General features: G+C 39.5%; 2 protein-coding genes across 6 annotated transcripts in view; one reads left to right on the top strand and one right to left on the bottom strand.

The window, feature by feature from the left end:
* Positions 1-25164, bottom strand: part of LOC133558151 (uncharacterized) — a 192932-nt gene that overhangs the window by 39075 nt on the left and 128693 nt on the right. The gene's annotated exons all lie outside the window — the stretch shown is intronic.
* LOC133553664 (protein prune homolog 2-like) overlaps positions 1-25164 on the top strand; it is a 149442-nt gene that overhangs the window by 612 nt on the left and 123666 nt on the right. The window lies entirely within an intron of this gene.

Raw genomic sequence — 25164 nt, 5'->3', positions numbered from 1 at the left:
GTGTCTTTAAGTTTGAAAACATCAACGGCTTCTTCTGTTTTTGTTAAGATGTTGTTGTTACACAAACCCCGTTTCCATATGAGTTGAGAAATTGTGTTAGATGTAAAATATAAACGGAATCCGATGATCTGGAAATCATTTTCAACCCGTATTCAGTTGAATATGCTACAAAGACAACATATTTGATGTTCAAACTAATAAACCTTTTTTTTTTTTGCAAATAATCATTAACTTTAGAATTTGATGCCAGTAACACGTGACAAAGAAGTTGGGGAAGGTGGCAATAAATACTAATGAAGTTGAGGAATTCTCATCAAACACTTATTAGGAACATCCCACAGGTGTGCAGGCTAATTGGGATCAGGTGGGAGCCATTATTGGGTATAAAAAAAGCTTCCCAAAAAATGCTCAGTCTTTCACAAGAAAGGATGGGGCGAGGTACACCCCTTTGTCCACAACTGCGTGAGCAAATAGTCAAACAGTTTAAGAACAACGTTTCTCAAAGTGCATTCGCAAGAAATTTAGGGATTTCAACATCTACCGTCCATAATATCATCAAAAGGTTCAGAGAATCTGAAAAAATCACTCCACGTAAGCGGCATGGCCGGAAACTAACATTGAATGACCGTGACCTTCGATCCTTCAGACGGCACTGTATCAAAAACCGACATCAATCTTTAAAGGATATCACCACATGGGCTCACGAACACTTCAAAAAACCACTGTCACTAAATACAGTTTGTCGCTACATCTGTAAGTGCAAGCTAAATCTCTACTATGCAAAGCGAAAGCCATTTATCAACAACATCCAGAAACGCCGCTGGCTTCTCTGGGCCCGTGATCATCTAAAACGGACTGATGCAAAGTGGAAAAGTGTTCTGTGGTCTGACGAGTCCACATTTCAAATTGTTTTTGGAAATATTCGACATCGTGTCATCCGGGCCGAAGGGGAAACGAACCATCCAGACTGTTATCGACGCAAAGTTCAAAAGCCAGCATCTGTGATGGTATGGGGGTGCATTAGTGCCCAAGGCATGGGTAACTTACACATCTGTGAAGGCACCATTAATGCTGAAAGGTACATACAGGTTTTGGAACAACATATGCTGCCATCTAAGCGTTGTCTTTTTCATGGTTGCCCCTGCTTATTTCAGCAAGACAATGCCAAGCCACATTCAGCACATGTTACAACAGTGTGGCTTCGTAAAAAAAGAGCGCGGGTACTTTCCTGGCCCGCCTGCAGTCCAGACCTGTCTCCCATCGAAAATGTGTGGCGCATTATGAAGCGTAAAATACGATAGCGGAGACCCCGAACTGTTGAACGACTGAAGCTCTACATAAAACCAGAATGGGAAAGAATTCCATTTTCAAAGCTTTAACTATTAGTTTCCTCAGTTACCGAACGTTTATTGAGTGTTGTTTAAAGAAAAGGTGATGTAACACAGTGGTGAACATGCCCTTTCCCAACTACTTTGGCACGTGTTGAAAGCTATGAAATTCAAAGTTAATTATTATTTGCAAAAAAAAAAAAGTTTATGAGTTTGAACATCAAATGTCTTGTCTTTGTAGTGCATTCATTTGAATATGGGTTGAAAAGGATTTGCTAATCATTGTATCCTGTTTATATTTACATCTAACACAGTTTCCCAACTCATATGGAAACAGGGTTTGTACACAATTAACAATGGGGGAGATGTAGAAGTATCTTTGTTTGTTTAAAATAAAATGCAAACAATATCAAGATAATATTTCAATGTGAAAAACTAAATGATTGAAGTATATTGAAAATATATCAAACACACCTTTAACAAAGCGGTCACTGCAATCTTATGCGTTATTCGACTCTGCTCCCTCGGACAGGAACTCTGAAGAAACTTTGATCCCTTTCGCGATTTGAACGGTTCGTACAGCCAAATACTACGCAAGCATAGAACATTTTTCTTCGAGAAAGGCAAAATGGTGCCCATTGAGAACAGACGCTAGCATGACAACCACGCATATTTAATGAACCGGACGTGATGTCATGTAAATCCAAGCAATAAAGAAGATCTAAATAACTGGATAGAAATTAGTCACACACACTTTTAAACACGTCCTGTATATTTTTTAAGATGAAAACTTAAAGTTAAAGTACCAATGATTGTCACACACACCCTAGGTGTGGCAAAATTATTCTCTGCATTTGACCCATCACCCTTGATCACCCCCTGGGAGGTGAGGGGAACAGTGAGCAGCAGCTGTGGCCGTGCCCGGCAAACATTTTTGGTGATTTAATCCCCAATTCCAACCCTTGATGCTGAGTGCCAAGCAGGGAAGTAATCGTTCCCATTTTTATAGTCTTTGGTATGATTCGACCGGGGTTTGAACTCACAAACTTCCATTCTTAGGGCGGACACTCTCACCACTAGGCCACTGAGTAGGTAACTTCAATGGGTACTCACATCTTGAAGTACTCGATGGTACTTTAAAATATGCAATGCACTGAGACTGCAGTGAGTGAATTGTGAAGTGGCAAGGGAACACTGTAATGCAAAACAAGCAAGAGCACAAATATGCTTTATTTAAAGGCCTACTGAAATGGGATTTTCTTATTTAAACGGGGATAGCAGGTCCATTGTATGTGTCATACTTGATCATTTTGCGATATTGCCACATTTTTGTTGAAAGGATTTAGTAGAGAACATCGACGATAAAGTTCGCAACTTTTGCTCGCTAATAAAAAAACCTCGCCTGTACCTGGAAGTAGCAGACGATGTGTGCGTGACCGCACAGGGTGGAACTCCTCACTTCCTCACATTGTCTACAATCATGGCCACCAGCAGCGAGAGCGATTCGGACCAAGAAAGCGCCAATTTCCCCATTAATTTGAGCGAAGATGAAAGATTTGTGGAAAAGGAAAGTTAGAGTGAAGGACTAGAAAAAAATCTGCTAATTGTGTTACTAGTGTTTTTGTGAGATTATATAGTACCTGAAAGTCGGAGGGGTGTGGCCACGGGTGTGGTGACCGTCAGTGTCTCTGAGGTAAGCCACGTTTTTCGACGAGGCGAAGCAAAGGCAGCTGTTGGGGTCGGTCTGAGCTTTTTTCCCCCTCCTCCACGGTGGAAGCATCCCACGTTCGGTGGCGGCCGGTCAGAGGAGGCAAGAGAGTCCGCAGCTGCCTCTTTGACAGCTGCACGAGGAACGATGCAAGCTATCCCCTCATGTCTACGGTAAGAGCCGACTTATTACCACAATTATCTCACCGAAACCTGCCGTTTGACATGCGGTAGGGAACCATGTTCGCTTAACCACTCTGTTCCATAGTAAAGCTTCACCGTCATCTTTAGGGAATTTAAACAAGAAACAAGGAAACACCGGCTGTGTTTGTGTTGCTAAAGGCAGCCGCAATACACCGTTTCCCACCTACATCTTTCTTCTTTGACGTCTCCATTATTAATTGAACAAATTGCAAAAGATTCAGCAACACAGATGTCCAGAATACTGTGTAATTATGAAATTAAAGCAGACGACTTATAGCTGGGATCGGGGCTGGAACAACACGTCCGCTAAAATCCGTGACGTCACGGGCATGCATCATCATACCGCGACGTTTTCAACAGGATACTTTGCGCGAAATTTAAAATTGCAATTTAGTAAACTAAAAAGGCCGTATTGGCATGTGTTGCAATGTTAATATTTCATCATTGATATATAAACTATCAGACTGCGTGGTCGGTAGTAGTGGGTTTCAGTAGGCCTTTAAAAGGGAACTGTCCTTTTATTTTTATTTTGCGTATCGTTCACAATCCTTAAGTTATGTAAGAGAAGAACAGGTATATTTTTCTTTTTTCCGTGCATTGTAATATGTAAAATTTGTCCCGTCACTGCTATCATTGCAACTAATAGGATTAATCTATCCTGCTCATGAAGCGCTCTAAAAATGTTCCAAAAACTGCCAACAATAGTCCAATTACATGTCTTGACATGCAAATTAACAAGATATTACCGATATTGTTCTTACAAGCACTAAAGCCGAGGAACTACTTTTTAAAGGGGTCGTGATTAAGAGATTGTAACTCGCTTACGCAGCTATCGACATATTGAGCCGGTGAGGTGCTGCATCGCCTTTGAGTTGGTAAAAGTTAATTCTGGATCAGAAATGATGCCTTTCACTTGTATAGTAAAAGGTTGCGGCAATAAACCGAGAAGTTGGTAAATTTTGAAATTCTATTTAGACTTGGAGACACTGTGAGGATTGGCACGAACAGACGCTCATTTTAGTCTTTTTTTTAAAACTTCAGTGAGGATTATGAATAATTTTTCATTCAACAGAAAATGCAAGCCTTGAGAGCAGACATTGTACAGTAGGTGATTGTTTTTGTATGTTTGTTGTTTGTATTTCCTGTTTGGCACTACTGCTAAATGATGATTCGTGTTTGGATCTGCTCATCATCACTCAGCCTCTCAAACTTTTAGCTCACCTTCCTTATATTCGGTTTGAAAAAATACAGGGTTGCGAATCATCATCTGTCCCAAAGAAGTCCTAGTTGTCTCATAAAATCTGCCATGATTAGTGGTTGTTGTATTTTGTTGAAGGAAATAGCGATGGTTGTGATGCTTCTGTGAAATTATTGCAATACCGTACGCTTAAAATGACCAAAATGTTAATATGAAAGTGTCTGTTGCTACATTACACATGCATGTAAATGTTTTTGGAGGTTTTTTAGATTGCTCTACAGGCAGACTGCAGCAACTCCTATTGAGTCCATTGTTAGCTGACTTTTACTAATGTTTATTTATGATTTAGAATGCACAAAAAAGAGAAACATGCATACTCTTGCTTTACATAGGGATTGTGAATAATAGGTAAAACTCTAAATATAAAGTGCAGTTTCCCTTTGAATGAAAAATGCATTTACTTTCTACCTTTACCTGTTTTTTACCCTCAGATTATACTGGGGACTATTTTGTCCTTTGAGTAAAATGTTTGCTCTATTTTTGGCCTTAACTTTATGTTACTCCATATGCAATTATTTATTTCAAAAAGGTTTTATTTAAATTGTTTATTTGGTTATATTTTCATATCAAATACTTTAAACCCTGTAAGACCCAAATATAGAAAAAAGAAAATAAAAAAAATGTTTACCTTTCAGGTGATGTTGTAGGAGGCATTTGATGAAGAAATTGAAGAGTTTAAAAAAAAAATATGTTAATGTATATTTTTAAAGAAATAATGTAATATTGTAACATTGGGCTTTGATGGGAGCAGAATTTCTGTATTCGTAGTTGCGTTGTCTGAACAACTAAGTGTTCATTTGCAGGGTTAATTGCTGACTTATCCCCATAATGGTATATACCATTAATAATCACACATTAGTTACATTTTTATGAAGTCATCTATTACAAATATTTAAAAAAAATGCAACAAGATAAAACTCTTAAAAAATGCTTTTTTTCCCCTCTTTTTTTTGTAGTCATGAAGTCTCATTGGATTCATATTGTTCGCTACTCTTTTTGCTCAAATCGTTTAATTACTTCAGTCCTAAATAAAAAAAAATCAAACACGTCATCTCTTTGAATGCCAATTTGATCCGATGATGTCAGTTTTTTTATTTTGGATAAAAATGTATTAACTGAGTTATCATGTATCTGTTACACGTTAAAGATCAGGCCTAAATATATAGAAGTAATAAAATGTAATTTTATGCATTGTTCATATTTTTGCTGTGACAGATTACAAACTTCATAGCAGCACAAAAAAAATATCTGTTGTCTACCATTATACGGTAACTAAATGTTTAAATGGTAAATCGTCTGTCTTTAACTTTGGATAAAAATAGTACAATTTGTCATATTTATAGTTTGGAATCAAATGGGACATTCTGATTGTGTTTTTAAGTCTGTAAAGCACATACTGTTGCATTTTTTAATGTATGAAAAGCGCTTTATAAATTTTGATTGATTGAACAGTCGGTTGAGGTTTTAGAAATGCAATGAAAAGCAAAACAAATGATCAGGACTGTAAACAAAGTGTTATTGCACCATTTTTGCCCTTGCATTATAATTAACCAGACTATCAATGAATCAATCAATGTTTATTTATATCGCCCTAAATCACAAGAGTCTCAAAGGGCTGCACAAGCCACGACGACATCCGCGGTACAGAGCCCACATAAGGGCAAGGAAAAACTCACCTCAGTGGGACGTCGGTGACAGTGACTATAAGAAATCTTGGAGAGGACAAATTCGCAACTTTTGGTTGCTAATAAAAAAGCCTTGCCTTTACCGAAAGTAGCAGACGATAAGCGCATGACGTCACCGGTTGTAGAGCTCCTCACATTGTTTACAATCATGGACACCAGTAGCGAGAGCGATTTGGACCGAGAAAGCGACGATTTCCCCATTCATTTGAGCGAGGATGAGCGATTCGTGGATGAGGAAAGTAAGAGTGAAGGACTAGAGAGAAAAAAAAGACTATACAGTGGGAGCGATTCAGATGTTTTTAGACAAATTTACTAGGATAATTCTGGAAAATCCCTTATCTGCTTATTGTGTTACTAGTGTTTTAGTGAGATTATATGGTTCCTGAAAGTCAGAGGGGTGTGGCCACATGTCTATGGTAAGAGCCGACTTATTACCACAATTTTCTCACCGAAACCTGCCGGTTGACATGTGGTCAGGAACCATGTTCGCTTGACCGCTCTGTTCCATAGTAAAGCTTCACCTTCGGGAATGTAAACAAGAAAACACCGGCTGTATTTGTGTTGCTAAAGGCAGCTGCAATACCCCGCTTCCCGCTTTCCACCTCCATCTTTCTTCTTTGATATGTCCATTATTAATTGAACAAATTGCAAAAGACTCAGCAACACAGATGTCCAAATTCTGTGTAATTATGCGATTAAAGCAGGCTACTTATAGCTTGGATCGGGCTTGAAAAAAATGTCCGCTACAACCCGAGACGTCAAACGCACGTGTCATCATACCAACGTTTTCCACAGGATACTTTGCGCAAAACTTAAAATTGCAATTTAGTAAACTAAAAAGGCCGTATACGCATGTGTTGCAATGTTAATATTTCATCATTGATGTATAAACTATCAGACTGCGTGGTCGGTAGTAGTGGGTTTCAGTAGGCCTTTAAGTAAATCTACAAAAATAGAATACAAGTAAGGTGATAAGTGGAATTAAAAAAACGTATCTTTTCCACATGCATCCTCATGCTCGCCAAGGTAAGTGTGGATGATTCATCTTTGCCTGGCCTCTCTCTGTCATTGGCCCCGCCGTGCTCCATGCATGGCCACCGTCCAGAGCATCCATACTCCTAATTACCCTGACTCGTACCTCTCGCTCACTACTGTAGGAGCTCTGCGGCGCTCGGCATGGACATGAAACAATGTGCTGAGTGGACTTTCAGCGTTGTTCCCACGCAGACGCACTTTTGATGGAGCGATCTGATTGGGTCTTTAAATCGGGAAGTGATCGTGATAAGGCACGAGGGAGAACTTGTGAAAAGAAGTCTAATTGTTGGCTTCACTCTAAATCATTGCCAGTTGTTTCATGTGCATGTCGACTCGCTTAGAAGAGCTTTTATAGGCTCTGAAAGGGTTTATTTTTAAGCATTCACGCGGTTGCGTCAGTGGCAGTGCTTGTATCTCTGCATTTACTTCAACAATTTCATGACCTGGACCAATATCAGCGAATATCCATCAGTCAGCATTAAATTATTTAGCCTTAGTAAGATTCTGATTGATTGATTGATTGATTGAAACTTTTATTAGTAGATTGCACAGTTCAGTACATATTCCGTACAATTGACCACTAAATGGCAACACCCGAATAAGTTTTTCAACTTGTTTAAGTCAGGGTCCACGTTAATCAATTCATGGTAAATCAGTAGGGATGCTCATCTCTCAGAATTCATACATGAGTTCAACATAATTGGAAATGTCTGTTTTCACAGCATTCTGTAGATTCATCACTCAAGTTATTTTGACCGCACATGCTCCTTTTAATTTAACCGTGGATGTAGGGCTGGGCGACATATCGATATAGTTGTCTCTGTACGATATAGAAAATGACTATATCGTGATATTCAAGTATACATTCTGACGCAGTTGCTTTTAGCTGCTGGCATTACACTACAGGCTCCTCCCACTCTTTGTTGTCACATACGTATACGCCCTCGCAGAGCAGAGAGGTAGCAGCATGGGTAACGTTAGCTGCGATACTAGCGGAGCTGTGCGAGTGGTAATACGAGAGAAAGAAGGTGCGAATCTGGTAACAAATGAAAGAAGAATTAATTCCCAAGAAAAACAGCAGGGGGAACATCGTCTGGTGGTGATTTGGCTTCAAGTGGGAATATGTCGAACAGACTACCGTACTTTGTCAAGTGTGGGGCAAAAGCGTTGCTACAAAGTGTAGCATAACTGCTAATATTTTGCATCATTTGAAAAGTCACTTGCTAGTGAATGAAGAGTGCTTACTCCGCATGTCAACATTTCCATTCGGTGCCACACGCCCACACCATCAAAATGCCGAGGCAAACATTTCCAGACAAACACCGTATCAAAAAAATAGTCAACAACAAAAGGAGATAGTGTCCGCAGTAACCTACCACATAGTGAAGGACAAACACGATGTGATTTCTATTAAAAGTTCAATTTGATACCCCATACTCTCTGAGCACTCTCCACAGGACTTCCAAGGGCCACTGTCAAATGCCTTCGCCATGTCCACAAAGCACATGTAGACCAGTTGGGCAAACTGCCATGCACCCTCAAGGATCATGTCGAGAGGACCAAGACCAAAACCATACTGGTCTTCCTGAATCCGATGTTCAAATATCCCGCCTAGCCTCCTCCCCGGTACACCTAAATAGACCTTACAGGGAAGGATGAGGACTATGATCCCCCAATAGTTGGAACACACCCTCCCGTTCCCCTTCTTAAATAGGGGAACCATCACGCCAGCCTGCCAATCCAGAGGCACCGCCCCCGATGTCCACGCAATGCTGCAGAGTCTTGTCAACCAAGACAGTCCCACAGCATCCAAAGCCTTAGGGAACTCCGGGCGAATCTCACCCACCCCCGGGGCCTTGCCCCTGAGGAGCTATAATTAATCACAATTCAAAATTGTGAATCATTTGAATAAAATAATTACTATTTGACAGCACTACATACTAACCCTGTTTCCATATGAGTTGGGAAATTGTGTTAGATGTAAATATAAACGGAATACAATGATTTAAAATTCCTTTTCAACTCATATTCAATTGAATGCACTACAAAGCCAACATCTTTGATGTTCAAACTCATAAAGTTTTTTTTTTTTTTTGCAAATAATCTTTAACTTAGAATTTTATGGCTGCAACACGTGCCAAAGTAGTTGGGAAAGGGCAACTTCCCCTTTGGTCCGGATGACACAAAGTCGAATATTTCCAAAAACAATTTGAAATGTGGACTTGTCAGACCACAGAACACTTTTCCACTTTGCATCAGTAAATTTTAGATAATCTCTGGCCCAGAGAAGCCGGCGGCGTTTCTGGATGTTGTTGATAAATGGCTTTCGCTTTGCATAGTAGAGCTTTAACTTGCACTTCCAGATGTAGTGACGAACTGTATTTAGTGACAGTGGTTTTCTGAAGTGTCCCTGAGCCCATGTGGTGATATCCTTTAGATATTGATATCGGTTTTTGATACAGTGCCGTCTGAGAGATCGAAGGTCACGTTCATTCAATATTGGTTTCCGGCCATGCCGCTTACGTGGAGTGATTTCTCCAGATTCTCTGAACCTTTTGATGATATTATGGACCGTAGATGTTGAAATCCCTAAATTTCTTGCATTTGCACTTTGAGAAACGTTGTTCTTAAACTGTTTGACTATTTGCTCACGCAGTTGTGGACAAAGGGGTGTACATCGCCCCATCCTTTCTTGTGAAAAACTGAGCATTTTTTGGGAAGCTGTTTTTAATACCCAATCATGGCACCCACCTGTTCCCACTTAGCCTGCACACCTGTGGGATGTTCCAAATAAGTGTTTGATGAGCATTCCTCAACTTTATCAGTGTTTATTGCCACCTTTCCCAGCATCTTTGTCACTTGTTGCTGGCATCAAATTCTAAAGTTAATGATTATTTGCAAAAATGGTAAATGGGTAAATGGGTTGTACTTGTATAGCGCTTTTCTACCTTCAAGGCACTCAAAGCACTTTGACACTACTTCCACATTCACCCATTCTCACACACATTCACACACTGATGGAGGGAGCTGCCATGCAAGGCGCTAACCAGCACCAATCAGGAGCAAGGGTGAAGTGTCTTGCCAAAGAACACAACGGCAGTGACTAGGCTGGAGGAAGCGGGAATCGAACCTGCAACCCTCTAGTTGCTGACATGGCCGCTCTACCAACCGAGCTATACCGCCCCCTCAAATTTTTTTTTTATCAGTTTGAACATCAAATATGATGTCTTTGTAGCATATTCAAATGAGTATGGGTTGAAAATTATTTCCAAATGATTGTATTCCATTTATATTTACATATAACACAATTTCCCAACTCATATGGAAACGGGGTTTGTAGAATGTATCAATCTGTGTCATAGATTGATACGTTTATTGATTCAATGTCTCTCAGCATTCCACACAATCTTTGAATTCATTGGAATGTGTCGTTTCTCAGACCCAGATTGGAATCGTTAGAAAAAGTCTTCTCTCACTATTGAGTCAGTGAAATGTCTTAAGCCACCGCAGAATTTGTGGAAACTCTTGTCTCTCAGATAGCACTGCTTGATGCTCTCAGTTAGTCTGTGGAGGGCTTTTTGGCCCACATTGGCATCAGTGTGAAGGTTTGTCTCTCAGCATGTTTACTGGGGTATGCTCTAATGACTGGTGTGATTGCAGTGCTGCACATTGAATGCTATCGCATACAGCGCGTGAGCTCACACACACACACACTAGAAAAGACTAAGTGGAATTTTCTCCCACTAATGCATCACTTCCTTTCTCTGGCTGACCACTATTGATTTACCCCCCTCTTCTTCTCAGCCCTGCACTCAGTCTTCCTCATGTGTTCACATCGCCACTATCACGTTTCCGCATCCCTTTTCCCCATCTGAGCCTCCTTTTCTTTTTTCTTTTTTTTAAAAAATAAGTCTCTTCCTGGCCTCCGTGCTTAAATCTCATCACTTTAGTCCTCCTCCTCAGGCTTACTGAAACCCACTACTACCGAACCACGCAGTCTGATAGTTTATATATCAATGATGAAATCTTAACATTGCAACACATGCCAATACGGCCGGTTTAGTTGACTAAATTGCAATTTTAAATTTCGCGCGGAAGTATGCTAAAACGTCGCGGTATGATGACTCGTGTGTGTGACGTCACGCACTGTAGAGGACATTTTGTTCCAGGCACTGTTCACAGCTATAAATCGTCTCTTTTCATCCCATAATTCCACAGCATTCTGAAAATCTGTGTTGCTGAATCTTTTGCAATTGTTCAATGAATAATGGAGATGTCAAAGAAGAAAGCTGTAGGTGGGAAGCGGTGTATTGCGGCCGCCTTTAGCAACAAAAACACAGCCCGTGTTTTATTGTTTACATTCCCGAAAATTGACGGTGAAGCTTTACTATAGAACAGAGCGGTCAAGCGAACACGGTTGGATTGGACCACACACACAAAGTACGGTGTATTATGCAGCGATCATTTCGAAAGATCGTGTTTCGAAGAGGGTCCCTTGCGAAGGGCAGAGATGGGCATCGCCACCACCACAACCCGTTAACTGGTGTTGAAAAAAGGTGCGGGGCCGACCTTCAGGTTGTACAGGTACGACCACATAATCTCACTAAAACACTAGTAACACAATAAACAGATAAGGGATTTTCCAGAATTATCCTAGTAAATTTGTCTAATAACATCTGAATCGCTCCCACTGTATAGTCTTTTTTTTCTCTAGTCCTTCACTTTTACTTTCCTCATCCACGAATCTTTCATCCTCGCTCAAATTAATGGGGAAATCGTCGCTTTCTCGGTCCGAATCGCTCTCGCTGCTGGTGGCCATGATTGTAGACAATGTTCAGATGTGAGGAGCTCCACAACCCGTGACGTCACGCGCACATCGTCTGCTACTTTTGGTACAGGCAAGGCTTTTTTATTAGCGATCAAATGTTGCAAACTTTATCGTTGATATTCTTTATTGAATCCTTTTAAGCAAAAATACGGCAATATCGCGAAATGATCAAGTGTGACACACAGAATGGACCTGCTATGCCCGTTTAAATAAGAAAATCTCATTTCAGTAGGCCTTTAAATCATACGACTTCTGCCTTTTTACCACCCTCATTTCGTCTTTTCTTCTTTATCCTCATCCCCCTCCGGCACATTAACGTTCCCTACGAGCACCGAGGTTTATGGTTGATAAGGCACTGAGGCATTTAGAGTCGGGCTGGGCGATATGGCCTTTTTTTAATATCTCGATATTTTTAGGCCATATTACGATACACCATATATATCTCGATATTTTGCCTTAGCATTGAATAAACACTTGATATATATAATAACAGCAGTATGATGATTCTATGTGTCTATATTAAAACATTCTTCTTCATACTGCATGAATATATGCTACTTTTAAACTTACATGCAGAGAGGGAAAATCACAACTAAGTCAATTAACCAAAACTGTATTTATTAAACAGTTTTTAAGCAGAGGCACAAACATTCATGTAATTTCAAAACAGAAAATGCAAGATTGTCAGAGACGTTTTAAAACAAGCTACTAGAGCACTTTTGTGCATGATGTCACTAAGATGGCATATCAAAACAACACTAAATGAAAGTGCACTTTTTGTACAGAACGCCACTACAATAGTTAAAAACAAATAAAGTGCACTTTTGTGCATGATGTCACACAAGATATTTCAATTAGTCAAATAAAAATGAGCTGCATAATAGGAAATCAAGTAGTGTATGTACTTCGCTATGTGGTACGTTCCTGCGGACATTATCTCCTTATGTTGTTGACTATTTTTTTTCATACAGTGTTGATGTGGAAATGGTTGCTTCTGCATTTTGTTGGTGTGGCATGCGGAGTAATCACACTTCATTTTCTAGCAAGTGACTTTTCAAACGATGCTACATATTAGCAGTAATGCTACTCTTTGTAGCAACGCTTTTGCCCCACACTTGACAAATTACGGTTGTCTGTTCGACATATTCCCACTTGAAGCCAAACCACCACCAGACGATGGACCACCTGCTGTTTTTCTTGGGAATTAATTCTTCCTTCATTTGTTACCAGATTCGCACCTTCTTTCTCTCGTATTACCACTCGCATCACAGCTAATGTTACCCATGCTGCTACCGCTCTGCTCGGCGAAGGCGTTTACGTATGTTACATATGTAAGAAGGTGCGCTTGTTTTACGTCTCTGTGAAAAGTAGAGACGAGAAAGAGTAGGAAGAGCCTGTAGTGTAATGCCAGCAGCTAAAAACAACTACGTGAGAACGTGTACTCGAATATCACGATATACTCATTTTCTATATCGCACAGAGACTAACCCGTGATATATCGTGTATATCGATATTTCTATCGCCCAACTCTACTTTGGAGTTTGAAAAAAACAACTTTACATTTTAGTGCTCTAATCCAGTAGTTCTCAAATGGGGGTACACGTGCCCCTGGGGGTACTTGAAGGTATGCCAAGGGGTACATGAGATTTTATAAAAAAAAATTCTAAAAATAGCAACAATTCAAAAATCCTTTATACATCTGTTTATTGAATAATACTTCAACAAAATATGAATGTAAGTTCATAAACTGTGAAAAGAAACGCAACAATGCAATATTCAGTGTTGACAGCTAGATTTTTTTGTGGACATGTTGCATTAATATTGATGTTAAAAATTTATTTTTTTGTGAAGAAATGTTTGGAATTAAGTTCATCAATCCAGATGGATCTCTATTACAATCCCCAAAGAGGGCACTTTAAGTTGATGATTACTTCTATGTGTAGAAATCTTTATTTATAATTAAATCACTTGTTTATTTTTCAACAAGTTTTTAGTTATTTTTATATCTTTTTTTCCAAATAGTTCAAGAAAGACCACTACAAATGAGCAATATTTTGCACTGTTATACAATTTCATAAATCAGAAACTGATGACATAGTGCTGTATTTTACTTCTTTATCTCTTTTTCAACCAAAAATGCTTTGCTCTGATTAGGGGGTACTTGAATTTAAAAAATGTTCAAAAGGGGTACATCACTGAAAAAAGGTTGAGAACCACTGCTCTAATCAATGTTAGCACATGGTTCTCATTAAAAAATTCACACACAAAAAGAAGAGAACAATTCACTTTCGTAAAAATGTTACATGTAAAATTTAAAACCATTTCTGGTCTTACCTTTTTATTTGTCATTCATTCAGAGCATTACGACATCTTTCTGAAACTGTGGTCGAGTGTTTTTTACATGCTTAAGGTTGCGCACGTTTTTTTTCTTATTCTTATTCTTTAATCCAGCCTGCGGACACGCCCACACCGCGTCAATTAGCTGAAAGTGCTGCAATTCGGCTGTGTGAAAATCATAGAACGTGGATTTTTTTTTTTTAGCACTTGTGAACGCCATTGAGATCCATTAGAAAGAGTTTAAATTTGAAAGGGCGCATCAATCAAGGCGTTGCTTGTCGTGTGTATGCGTTGCCATGGTGATGTACTGCATGCATGCATGCACAGGCAACATCTTCTTCTTCCTGATTGAAACTCACTTCTAGCGTGATGTTATTTGTGATGTTTAAGTGTTCTGTTTAGTACAGCTTTTTCTGTGAGGAGTGTCATAGCTCAGAGTTTTAAAACTGTCAAAAAAAAATCAATGGAATCAATTGGTTGATGCTACATTATGTATGCATTTTCTCATAGTCACATTTTTTAATCAATCAATCAATGTTTACTTCTATAGCCTTAAATAAAAAGTGTCTAAAAGGGATGCAAAAGCCACAATGACATCCTTTGCTGAGAGCCCACATCAGGGCAAGAAAAAACTCAACCCAATGGGACAATGAGAAACCTTGGAGGGGACTGCAGATGTGGCGACCGGTGCAATGGACGTCGAGTGGATCTAGCATAATATTGTGAGAGTCCAGTTTATAGTGGATCTAACATAATAGTGAGAGTCCAGTCCATCGTGGATCTAAAATAACAGTGACAGTCCAGTCCATAGTGGATCTAACATAACAGTGAGAGTCCAGTCCATAGTGGATCTAACATAAAAGTGAAAGTCCAGTCCATAGTGGATCCAACATAATAGTGATAGTGCAGTCCATAGTGGATCCAACATAATAGTGAGTCCAGTCCATAGTGGATCTAACATAATAGTGAGAGTCCAGTCCATAGTGGATCCAACATAATTGTGCAATCCATAGTGATCTAACATAATAGTGAGAGTGCAGTCCATAGTGGATCTAACATAATAGTGAAAGTCCAGTCCATAGTGGATCTAACATAATAGTGATAGTGCAATCCATAGTGGATCCAACATAATAGTGAGAGTGCAGTCCCTAGTGGATCTAACATAATAGTGAGAGTCCAGTCCATAGTGGATCTAACATAATAGTGAAAGTCCAGTCCATAGTGGATCTAACATAATAGTGATTGTGCAGTCCATAGTGGATCCAACATAATAGTGAGAGTCCAGTCCATAGTGGATCTAACATAATAGTGAGAGTCCAGTCCATAGTGGATCTAACATAATTGTGCAATCCATAGTGGATCTAACATACTAGTGAGACTCCAGTCCATAATGGATCTAACATAATAGTGAGAGTCCAGTCCATAATGGATCTAACATAATAGTGAGAGTCCAGTCCATAGTGGATTCAACATAATAGTGAGAGTGCAGTCCATAGTGGATCTAACATAATAGTGAGAGTCCAGTCCATAGTGGATCTAACATAATAGTGAAAGTCCAGTCCATAGTGGATCTAACATAATAGTGATAGTGCAGTCCATAGTGGATCCAACATAATAGTGAGAGTCCAGTCCATAGTGGATCTAACATAATAGTGAGAGTCCAGTCCATAGTGGATCTAACATAATTGTGCAATCCATAGTGGATCTAACATACTAGTGAGACTCCAGTCCATAATGGATCTAACATAATAGTGAGAGTCCAGTCCATAATGGATCTAACATAATAGTGAGAGTCCAGTCCATAGTGGATCTAACATAATAGTGAGAGTCCAGTCCATAGTGGATCTAACATAATAGTGATAGTGCAGTCCATAGTGGATCCAACATAATAGTGAGAGTCCAGTTCATAGTGGATCCAACATAATAGTGAGAGTCCAGTCCATAGTGGATCTAACATAATAGTGAGAGTTCAGTCCATAGTGGATCTAACATAATAGTGAAAGTCCAGTCCATAGTGGATCTAACATAATAGTGATAGTGCAGTCCATAGTGGATCCAACATAATAGTGAGAGTCCAGTACATAGTGGATCTAACATAACAGGGAGAGTCCAGTCCATAGTGGATCTAACATAATTGTGCAATCCATAGTGGATCTAACATAATAGTGAGAGTGCAGTCCATAGTGGATCTAACATAATAGTGAGAGTCCAGTCCATAGTGGATCTAACAGAATAGTGAAAGTCCAGTCCATAGTGGATCTAACATAATAGTGAGAGTCCAGTCCATAGTGGATCTAACATAATAGTGAGAGTCCAGTCCATAGTGGATCCAACATAATAGTGAGAGTCCAGTCCATAGTGGATATAACATAATAGTGAAAGTCCAGTCAATAGTGGATCCAACATAATAGTGAGGGTCCAGTCCATAGTGGATCCAACATAATAGTGAAAGTCCTGTCCATAGTGGATCTAACATAATAGTGCAATCCATAGTGGATCTAACATAATAGTACAATCCATAGTGGATCTAACATAAGAGTGAAAGTCCAGTCCATAGTGGATCTAACATAATAGTGAAAGTCCAGTCCATAGTGGATCTAACATAATAGTGAGAGTCCAGTCCATAGTGGATCCAACATAATAGTGAGAGTCCAGTCCATAGTGGATCTAACATAATAGTGAGAGTGCAGTCCATAGTGGATCTAACATAATATGGAGAGTCCAGTCCATAGTGGATCTAACATAATAGGGCGAGTCCAGTCCATAGTGGATCCAACATAATAGGGAGAGTCCAGTCCATAGTGGATCTAACATAATAGTGAGGGTGCAGTCCATAGTGGATCTAACGTAATAGTGAGAGTCCAGTCCATAGTGGATCTAACATAATAGTGATAGTGCAGTCCATAGTGGATCCAACATAATAGTGAGAGTCCAGTTCATAGTGGATCCAACATAATAGTGAGAGTCCAGTCCATAGTGGATCCAACATAATTGTGCAATCCATAGTGGATCTAACATAATAGTGAGAGTGCAGTCCATAGTGGATCTAACATAATAGTGGGAGTCCAGTCCATAGTGAATCTAACATAATAGTGATAGTGCAGTCCATAGTGGATCCAACATAATAGTGAGAGTCCAGTCCATAGTGGATCTAACATAATAGTGAGAGTCCAGTCCATAGTGGATCTAACATAATTGTGCAATCCATAGTGGATCTAACATAATAGTGATAGTGCAGTCCATCGTGGATCTAACATAATAGTGAGAGTCCAGTCCATAGTGGATCTAACATAATTGTGCAATCCATAGTGGATCTAACATAATTGTGCAATCCACAGTGGATCTAACATAATAGTGATAGTGCAGTCCATAGTGGATCCAACATAATAGTGAGAGTCCAGTCCATAGTGGATCTAACATAATAGTGAGAGTCCAGTCCATAGTGGATCTAACATAATTGTGCAATCCATAGTGATCTAACATAATAGTGAGAGTGCAGTCCATAGTGGATCTAACATAATAGTGAAAGTCCAGTCCATAGTGGATCTAACATAATAGTGATAGTGCAATCCATAGTGGATCCAACATAATAGTGAGAGTGCAGTCCATAGTGGATCTAACATAATAGTGAGAGTCCAGTCCATAGTGGATCTAACATAATAGTGAAAGTCCAGTCCATAGTGGATCTAACATAATAGTGATAGTGCAGTCCATAGTGGATCCAACATAATAGTGAGAGTCCAGTCCATAGTGGATCTAACATAATAGTGAGAGTCCAGTCCATAGTGGATCTAACATAATTGTGCAATCCATAGTGGATCTAACATACTAGTGAGACTCCTATCCATAATGGATCTAACATAATAGTGAGAGTCCAGTCCATAATGGATCTAACATAATAGTGAGAGTCCAGTCCATAGTGGATCCAACATAATAGTGAGAGTGCAGTCCATAGTGGATCTAACATAATAGTGAGAGTCCAGTCCATAGTAGATCTAACATAATAGTGAAAGTCCAGTCCATAGTGGATCTAACATAATAGTGATAGTGCAGTCCATAGTGGATCCAACATAATAGTGAGAGTCCAGTCCATAGTGGATCTAACATAATAGTGAGAGTCCAGTCCATAGTGGATCTAACATAATTGTGCAATCCATAGTGGATCTAACATACTAGTGAGACTCCAGTCCATAATGGATCTAACATAATAGTGAGAGTCCAGTCCATAATGGATCTAACATAATAGTGAGAGTCCAGTCCATAGTGGATCTAACATAATAGTGGGAGTCCAGTCCATAGTGGATCTAACATAATAGTGATAGTGCAGTCCATAGTGGATCCAACATAATAGTGAGAGTCCAGTTCATAGTGGATCCAACATAATAGTGAGAGTCCAGTCCATAGTGGATCTAACATAATAGTGAGAGTTCAGTCCATAGTGGATCTAACATAATAGTGAAAGTCCAGTCCATATTGGATCTAACATAATAGTGATAGTGCAGTCCATAGTGGATCCAACATAATAGTGAGAGTCCAGTACATAGTGGATCTAACATAACAGGGAGAGTCCAGTCCATAGTGGATCTAACATAATTGTGCAATCCATAGTGGATCTAACATAATAGTGAGAGTGCAGTCCATAGTGGATCTAACATAATAGTGAGAGTCCAGTCCATAGTGGATCTAACAGAATAGTGAAAGTCCAGTCCATAGTGGATCTAACATAATAGTGAGAGTCCAGTCCATAGTGGATCTAACATAATAGTGAGAGTCCAGTCCATAGTGGATCCAACATAATAGTGAGAGTCCAGTCCATAGTGGATATAACATAATAGTGAAAGTCCAGTCAATAGTGGATCCAACATAATAGTGAGAGTCCAGTCCATAGTGGATCCAACATAATAGTGAAAGTCCTGTCCATAGTGGATCTAACATAATAGTGCAATCCATAGTGGATCTAACATAATAGTGCAATCCATAGTGGATCTAACATAAGAGTGAAAGTCCAGTCCATAGTGGATCTAACATAATAGTGAAAGTCCAGTCCATAGTGGATCTAACATAATAGTGAGAGTCCAGTCCATAGTGGATCCAACATAATAGTGAGAGTCCAGTCCATAGTGGATCTAACATAATAGTGAGAGTGCAGTCCATAGTGGATCTAACATAATATGGAGAGTCCAGTCCATAGTGGATCTAACATAATAGGGCGAGTCCAGTCCACAGTGGATCCAACATAATAGGGAGAGTCCAGTCCATAGTGGATCTAACATAATAGTGAGGGTGCAGTCCATAGTGGATCTAACGTAATAGTGAGAGTCCAGTCCATAGTGGATCTAACATAATAGTGATAGTGCAGTCCATAGTGGATCCAACATAATAGTGAGAGTCCAGTTCATAGTGGATCCAACATAATAGTGAGAGTCCAGTCCATAGTGGATCTAACATAATTGTGCAATCCATAGTGGATCTAACATAATAGTGAGAGTGCAGTCCATAGTGGATCTAACATAATAGTGAGAGTCCAGTCCATAGTGAATCTAACATAATAGTGATAGTGCAGTCCATAAAGGATCCAACATAATAGTGAGAGTCCAGTCCATAGTGGATCTAACATAATAGTGAGAGTCCAGTCCATAGTGGATCTAACATAATTGTGCAATCCATAGTGGATCTAACATAATAGTGATAGTGCAGTCCATCGTGGATCTAACATAATAGTGACAGTCCAGTCCATAGTGGATCTAACATAATTGTGCAATCCATAGTGGATCTAACATAATTGTGCAATCCACAGTGGATCTAACATAATAGTGATAGTGCAGTCCATAGTGGATCCAACATAATAGTGAGAGTCCAGTCCATAGTGGATCTAACATAATAGTGAGAGTCCAGTCCATAGTGGATCTAACATAATAGTGAGAGTCCAGTCCATAGTGGATCTAACATAATAGTGAGAGTCCAGTCCATATTGGATATAACATAATAGTGATAGTGCAGTCCATAGTGGATCCAACATAATAGTGAGAGTCCAATTCATAGTGGATCCAACATAATAGTGAGAGTCCAGTCCATAGTGGATCTAACAGAATTGTGCAATCCATAGTGGATCTAACATAATAGTGAGAGTGCAGTCCATAGTGGATCTAACATAATAGTGATAGTGCAGTCCATAATGGATCCAACATAATAGTGAGAGTCCAGTCCATAGTGGATCTAACATAATAGGGAGTGTCCAGCCCATAGTGGATCTAACATAATTGTGCAATCCATAGTGGATCTAACATAATAGTGAGAGCCCAGTCCATAGTGGATCTAACATAATAGTGAAAGTCCAGTCCATAATGGATCTAACATAATAGTGATAGTGCAGTCCATAGTGGATCCAACATAATAGTGAGAGTCCAGTCCATAGTAGATCTAACATAATAGTGAGAGTCCAGTCCATAGTGGATCTAACATAATAGTGAGAGTCCAGTCCATAGTGGATCCAACATAATAGTGAGAGTCCAGTCCATAGTGGATATAACATAATAGTGAAAGTCCAGTCAATAGTGGATCCAACATAATAGTGAGAGTCCAGTCCATAGTGGATCCAACATAATAGTGAAAGTCTTGTCCATAGTGGATCTAACATAATAGTGCAATCCATAGTGGATCTAACATAATAGTGCAATCCATAGTGGATCTAACATAAGAGTGAAAGTCCAGTCCATAGTGGATCTAACATAATAGTGAAAGTCCAGTCCATAGTGGATCTAACATAATAGTGGGAGTCCAGTCCATAGTGGATCCAACATAATAGCGAGAGTCCAGTCCATAGTGGATCTAACATAATAGTGAGAGTGCAGTCCATAGTGGATCTAACATAATATGGAGAGTCCAGTCCATAGTGGATCTAACATAATAGGGCGAGTCCAGTCCATAGTGGATCCAACATAATAGGGAGAGTCCAGTCCATAGTGGATCTAACATAATAGTGAGGGTGCAGTCCATAGTGGATCTAACGTAATAGTGAGAGTCCAGTCCATAGTGGATCCAACATAATAGTGATAGTGCAGTCCATAGTGGATCCAACATAATAGTGAGAGTCCAGTTCATAGTGGATCCAACATAATAGTGAGAGTCCAGTCCATAGTGGATCTAACATAATTGTGCAATCCATAGTGGATCTAACATAATAGTGAGAGTGCAGTCCATAGTGGATCTAACATAATAGTGAAAGTCCAGTCCATAGTGAATCTAACATAATAGTGATAGTGCAGTCCATAGTGGATCCAACATAATAGTGAGAGTCCAGTCCATAGTGGATATAATATAATAGTGAGAGTCCAGTCCATAGTGGATCTAACATAATTGTGCAATCCATAGTGGATCTAACATAATAGTGATAGTGCAGTCCATCGTGGATCTAACATAATAGTGAGAGTCCAGTCCATAGTGGATCTAACATAATTGTGCAATCCATAGTGGATCTAACATAATTGTGCAATCCACAGTGGATCTAACATAATAGTGATAGTGCAGTCCATAGTGGATCCAACATAATAGTGAGAGTCCAGTCCATAGTGGATCTAACATAATAGTGAGAGTCCAGTCCATAGTGGATCTAACATAATAGTGAGAGTCCAGTCCATAGTGGATCTAACATAATAGTGAGAGTCCAGTCCATATTGGATCTAACATAATAGTGATAGTGCAGTCCATAGTGGATCCAACATAATAGTGAGAGTCCAATTCATAGTGGATCCAACATAATAGTGAGAGTCCAGTCCATAGTGGATCCAACATAATTGTGCAATCCATAGTGGATCTAACATAATAGTGAGAGTGCAGTCCATAGTGGATCTAACATAATAGTGAAAGTCCAGTCCATAGTGGATCTAACATAATAGTGATAGTGCAGTCCATAATGGATCCAACATAATAGTGAGTGTCCAGTCCATAGTGGATCTAACATAATAGGGAGTGTCCAGTCCATAGTGGATCTAACATAATTGTGCAATCCATAGTGGATCTAACATAATAGTGAGAGCCCAGTCCATAGTGGATCTAACATAATAGTGAAAGTCCAGTCCATAATGGATCCAACATAATAGTGATAGTGCAGTCCATAGTGGATCCAACATAATAGTGAGAGTCCAGTCCATAGTAGATCTAACATAATAGTGAGAGTCCAGTCCATAGTGGATCTAACATAATTGTGCAATCCATAGTGGATCTAACATAATAGTGCAATCCATAGTGGATCTAACATAAGAGTGAAAATCCAGTCCATAGTGGATCTAACATAATAGTGAAAGTCCAGTCCATAGTGGATCTAACATAATAGTGAGAGTCCAGTCCATAGTGGATCCAACATAATAGTGAGAGTCCAGTCCATAGTGGATCTAACATAATAGTGAGAGTGCAGTCCATAGTGGATCTAACATAATATGGAGAGTCCAGTCCATAGTGGATCTAACATAATAGGGCGAGTCCAGTCCATAGTGGATCCAACATAATAGGGAGAGTCCAGTCCATAGTGGATCTAACATAATAGTGAGGGTGAGGTCCATAGTGGATCTAACGTAATAGTGAGAGTCCAGTCCATAGTGGATCTAACATAATAGTGAGGGTGCAGTCCATAGTGGATCTAACGTAATAGTGAGAGTGCAGTCCATAGTGGATCTAACATAATAGTGAAAGTCCAGTCCATAGTGGATCTAACATAATAGTGATAGTGCAGTCCATAATGGATCCAACATGATAGTGAGAGTCCAGTCCATAGTGGATCTAACATAATAGTGATAGTGCAGTCCATAGTGGATCCAACATAATAGTGAGAGTCCAGTTCATAGTGGATCCAACATAATAGTGAGAGTCCAGTCCATAGTGGATCTAACATAATTGTGCAATCCATAGTGGATCTAACATAATAGTGAGAGTGCAGTCCATAGTGGATCTAACATAATAGTGAGAGTCCAGTCCATAGTGAATCTAACATAATAGTGAGAGTCCAGTCCATAGTGGATCCAACATAATAGTGAGAGTCCAGTCCATAGTGGATCTAACATAATTGTGCAATCCATAGTGGATCTAACATAATAGTGAGAGTCCAGTTCATAGTGGATCCAACATAATAGTGAGAGTCCAGTCCATAGTGGATCTAACATAATTGTGCAATCCATAGTGGATCTAACATAATAGTGAGAGTGCAGTCCATAGTGGATCTAACATAATAGTGAGAGTCCAGTCCATAGTGAATCTAACATAATAGTGAGAGTCCAGTCCATAGTGGATCTAACATAATTGTGCAATCCATAGTGGATCTAACATAATAGTGATAGTGCAGTCCATCGTGGATCTAACATAATAGTGAGAGTCCAGTCCATAGTGGATCTAACATAATAGTGAGAGTCCAGTCCATAGTGGATCTAACATAATAGTGAGAGTCCAGTCCATAGTGGATCTAACATAATAGTGAGAGTCCAGTCCATATTGGATCCAACATAATAGTGATAGTGCAGTCCATAGTGGATCCAACATAATAGTGAGAGTCCAATTCATAGTGGATCCAACATAATAGTGAGAGTCCAGTCCATAGTGGATCTAACAGAATTGTGCAATCCATAGTGGATCTAACATAATAGTGAGAGTGCAGTCCATAGTGGATCTAACATAATAGTGAAAGTCCAGTCCATAGTGGATCTAACATAATAGTGATAGTGCAGTCCATAATGGATCCAACATAATAGTGAGAGTCCAGTCCATAGTGGATCTAACATAATAGGGAGTGTCCAGTCCATAGTGGATCTAACATAATTGTGCAATCCATAGTGGATCTAACATAATAGTGAGAGCCCAGTCCATAGTGGATCTAACATAATAGTGAAAGTCCAGTCCATAATGGATCTAACATAATAGTGATAGTGCAGTCCATAGTGGATCCAACATAATAGTGAGAGTCCAGTCCATAGTAGATCTAACATAATAGTGAGAGTCCAGTCCATAGTGGATCTAACATAATTGTGCAATCCATAGTGGATCTAACATACTAGTGAGAGTCCAGTCCATAGTGGATCTAACATAATAGTGAGAGTCCAGTCCATAGTGGATCCAACATAATAGTGAGAGTCCAGTCCATAGTGGATATAACATAATAATGAAAGTCCAGTCAATAGTGGATCCAACATAATAGTGAGAGTCCAGTCCATAGTGGATCCAACATAATAGTGAAAGTCTTGTCCATAGTGGATCTAACATAATAGTGCAATCCATAGTGGATCTAACATAAGAGTGAAAGTCCAGTCCATAGTGGATCTAACATAATAGTGAAAGTCCAGTCCATAGTGGATCTAACATAATAGTGAGAGTCCAGTCCATAGTGGATCCAACATAATAGTGAGAGTCCAGTCCATAGTGGATCTAACATAATAGTGAGAGTGCAGTCCATAGTGGATCTAACATAATATGGAGAGTCCAGTCCATAGTGGATCTAACATAATAGGGCGAGTCCAGTCCATAGTGGATCCAACATAATAGGGAGAGTCCAGTCCATAGTGGATCTAACATAATAGTGAGGGTGCAGTCCATAGTGGATCTAACGTAATAGTGAGAGTCCAGTCCATAGTGGATCCAACATAATAGTGATAGTGCAGTCCATAGTGGATCCAACATAATAGTGAGAGTCCAGTTCATAGTGGATCCAACATAATAGTGAGAGTCCAGTCCATAGTGGATCTAACATAATAGTGAGAGTCCAGTCCATATTGGATCCAACATAATAGTGATAGTGCAGTC

This window comes from Nerophis ophidion, linkage group LG01 (assembly GCF_033978795.1).
Source record: "Nerophis ophidion isolate RoL-2023_Sa linkage group LG01, RoL_Noph_v1.0, whole genome shotgun sequence".
In the NCBI taxonomy this organism is placed as follows: Eukaryota; Metazoa; Chordata; class Actinopteri; order Syngnathiformes; family Syngnathidae; genus Nerophis; species Nerophis ophidion.
The sequence above is the reverse complement of the archived record's forward strand: the minus strand, read 5'-3'. Positions and strand labels throughout refer to the sequence as shown.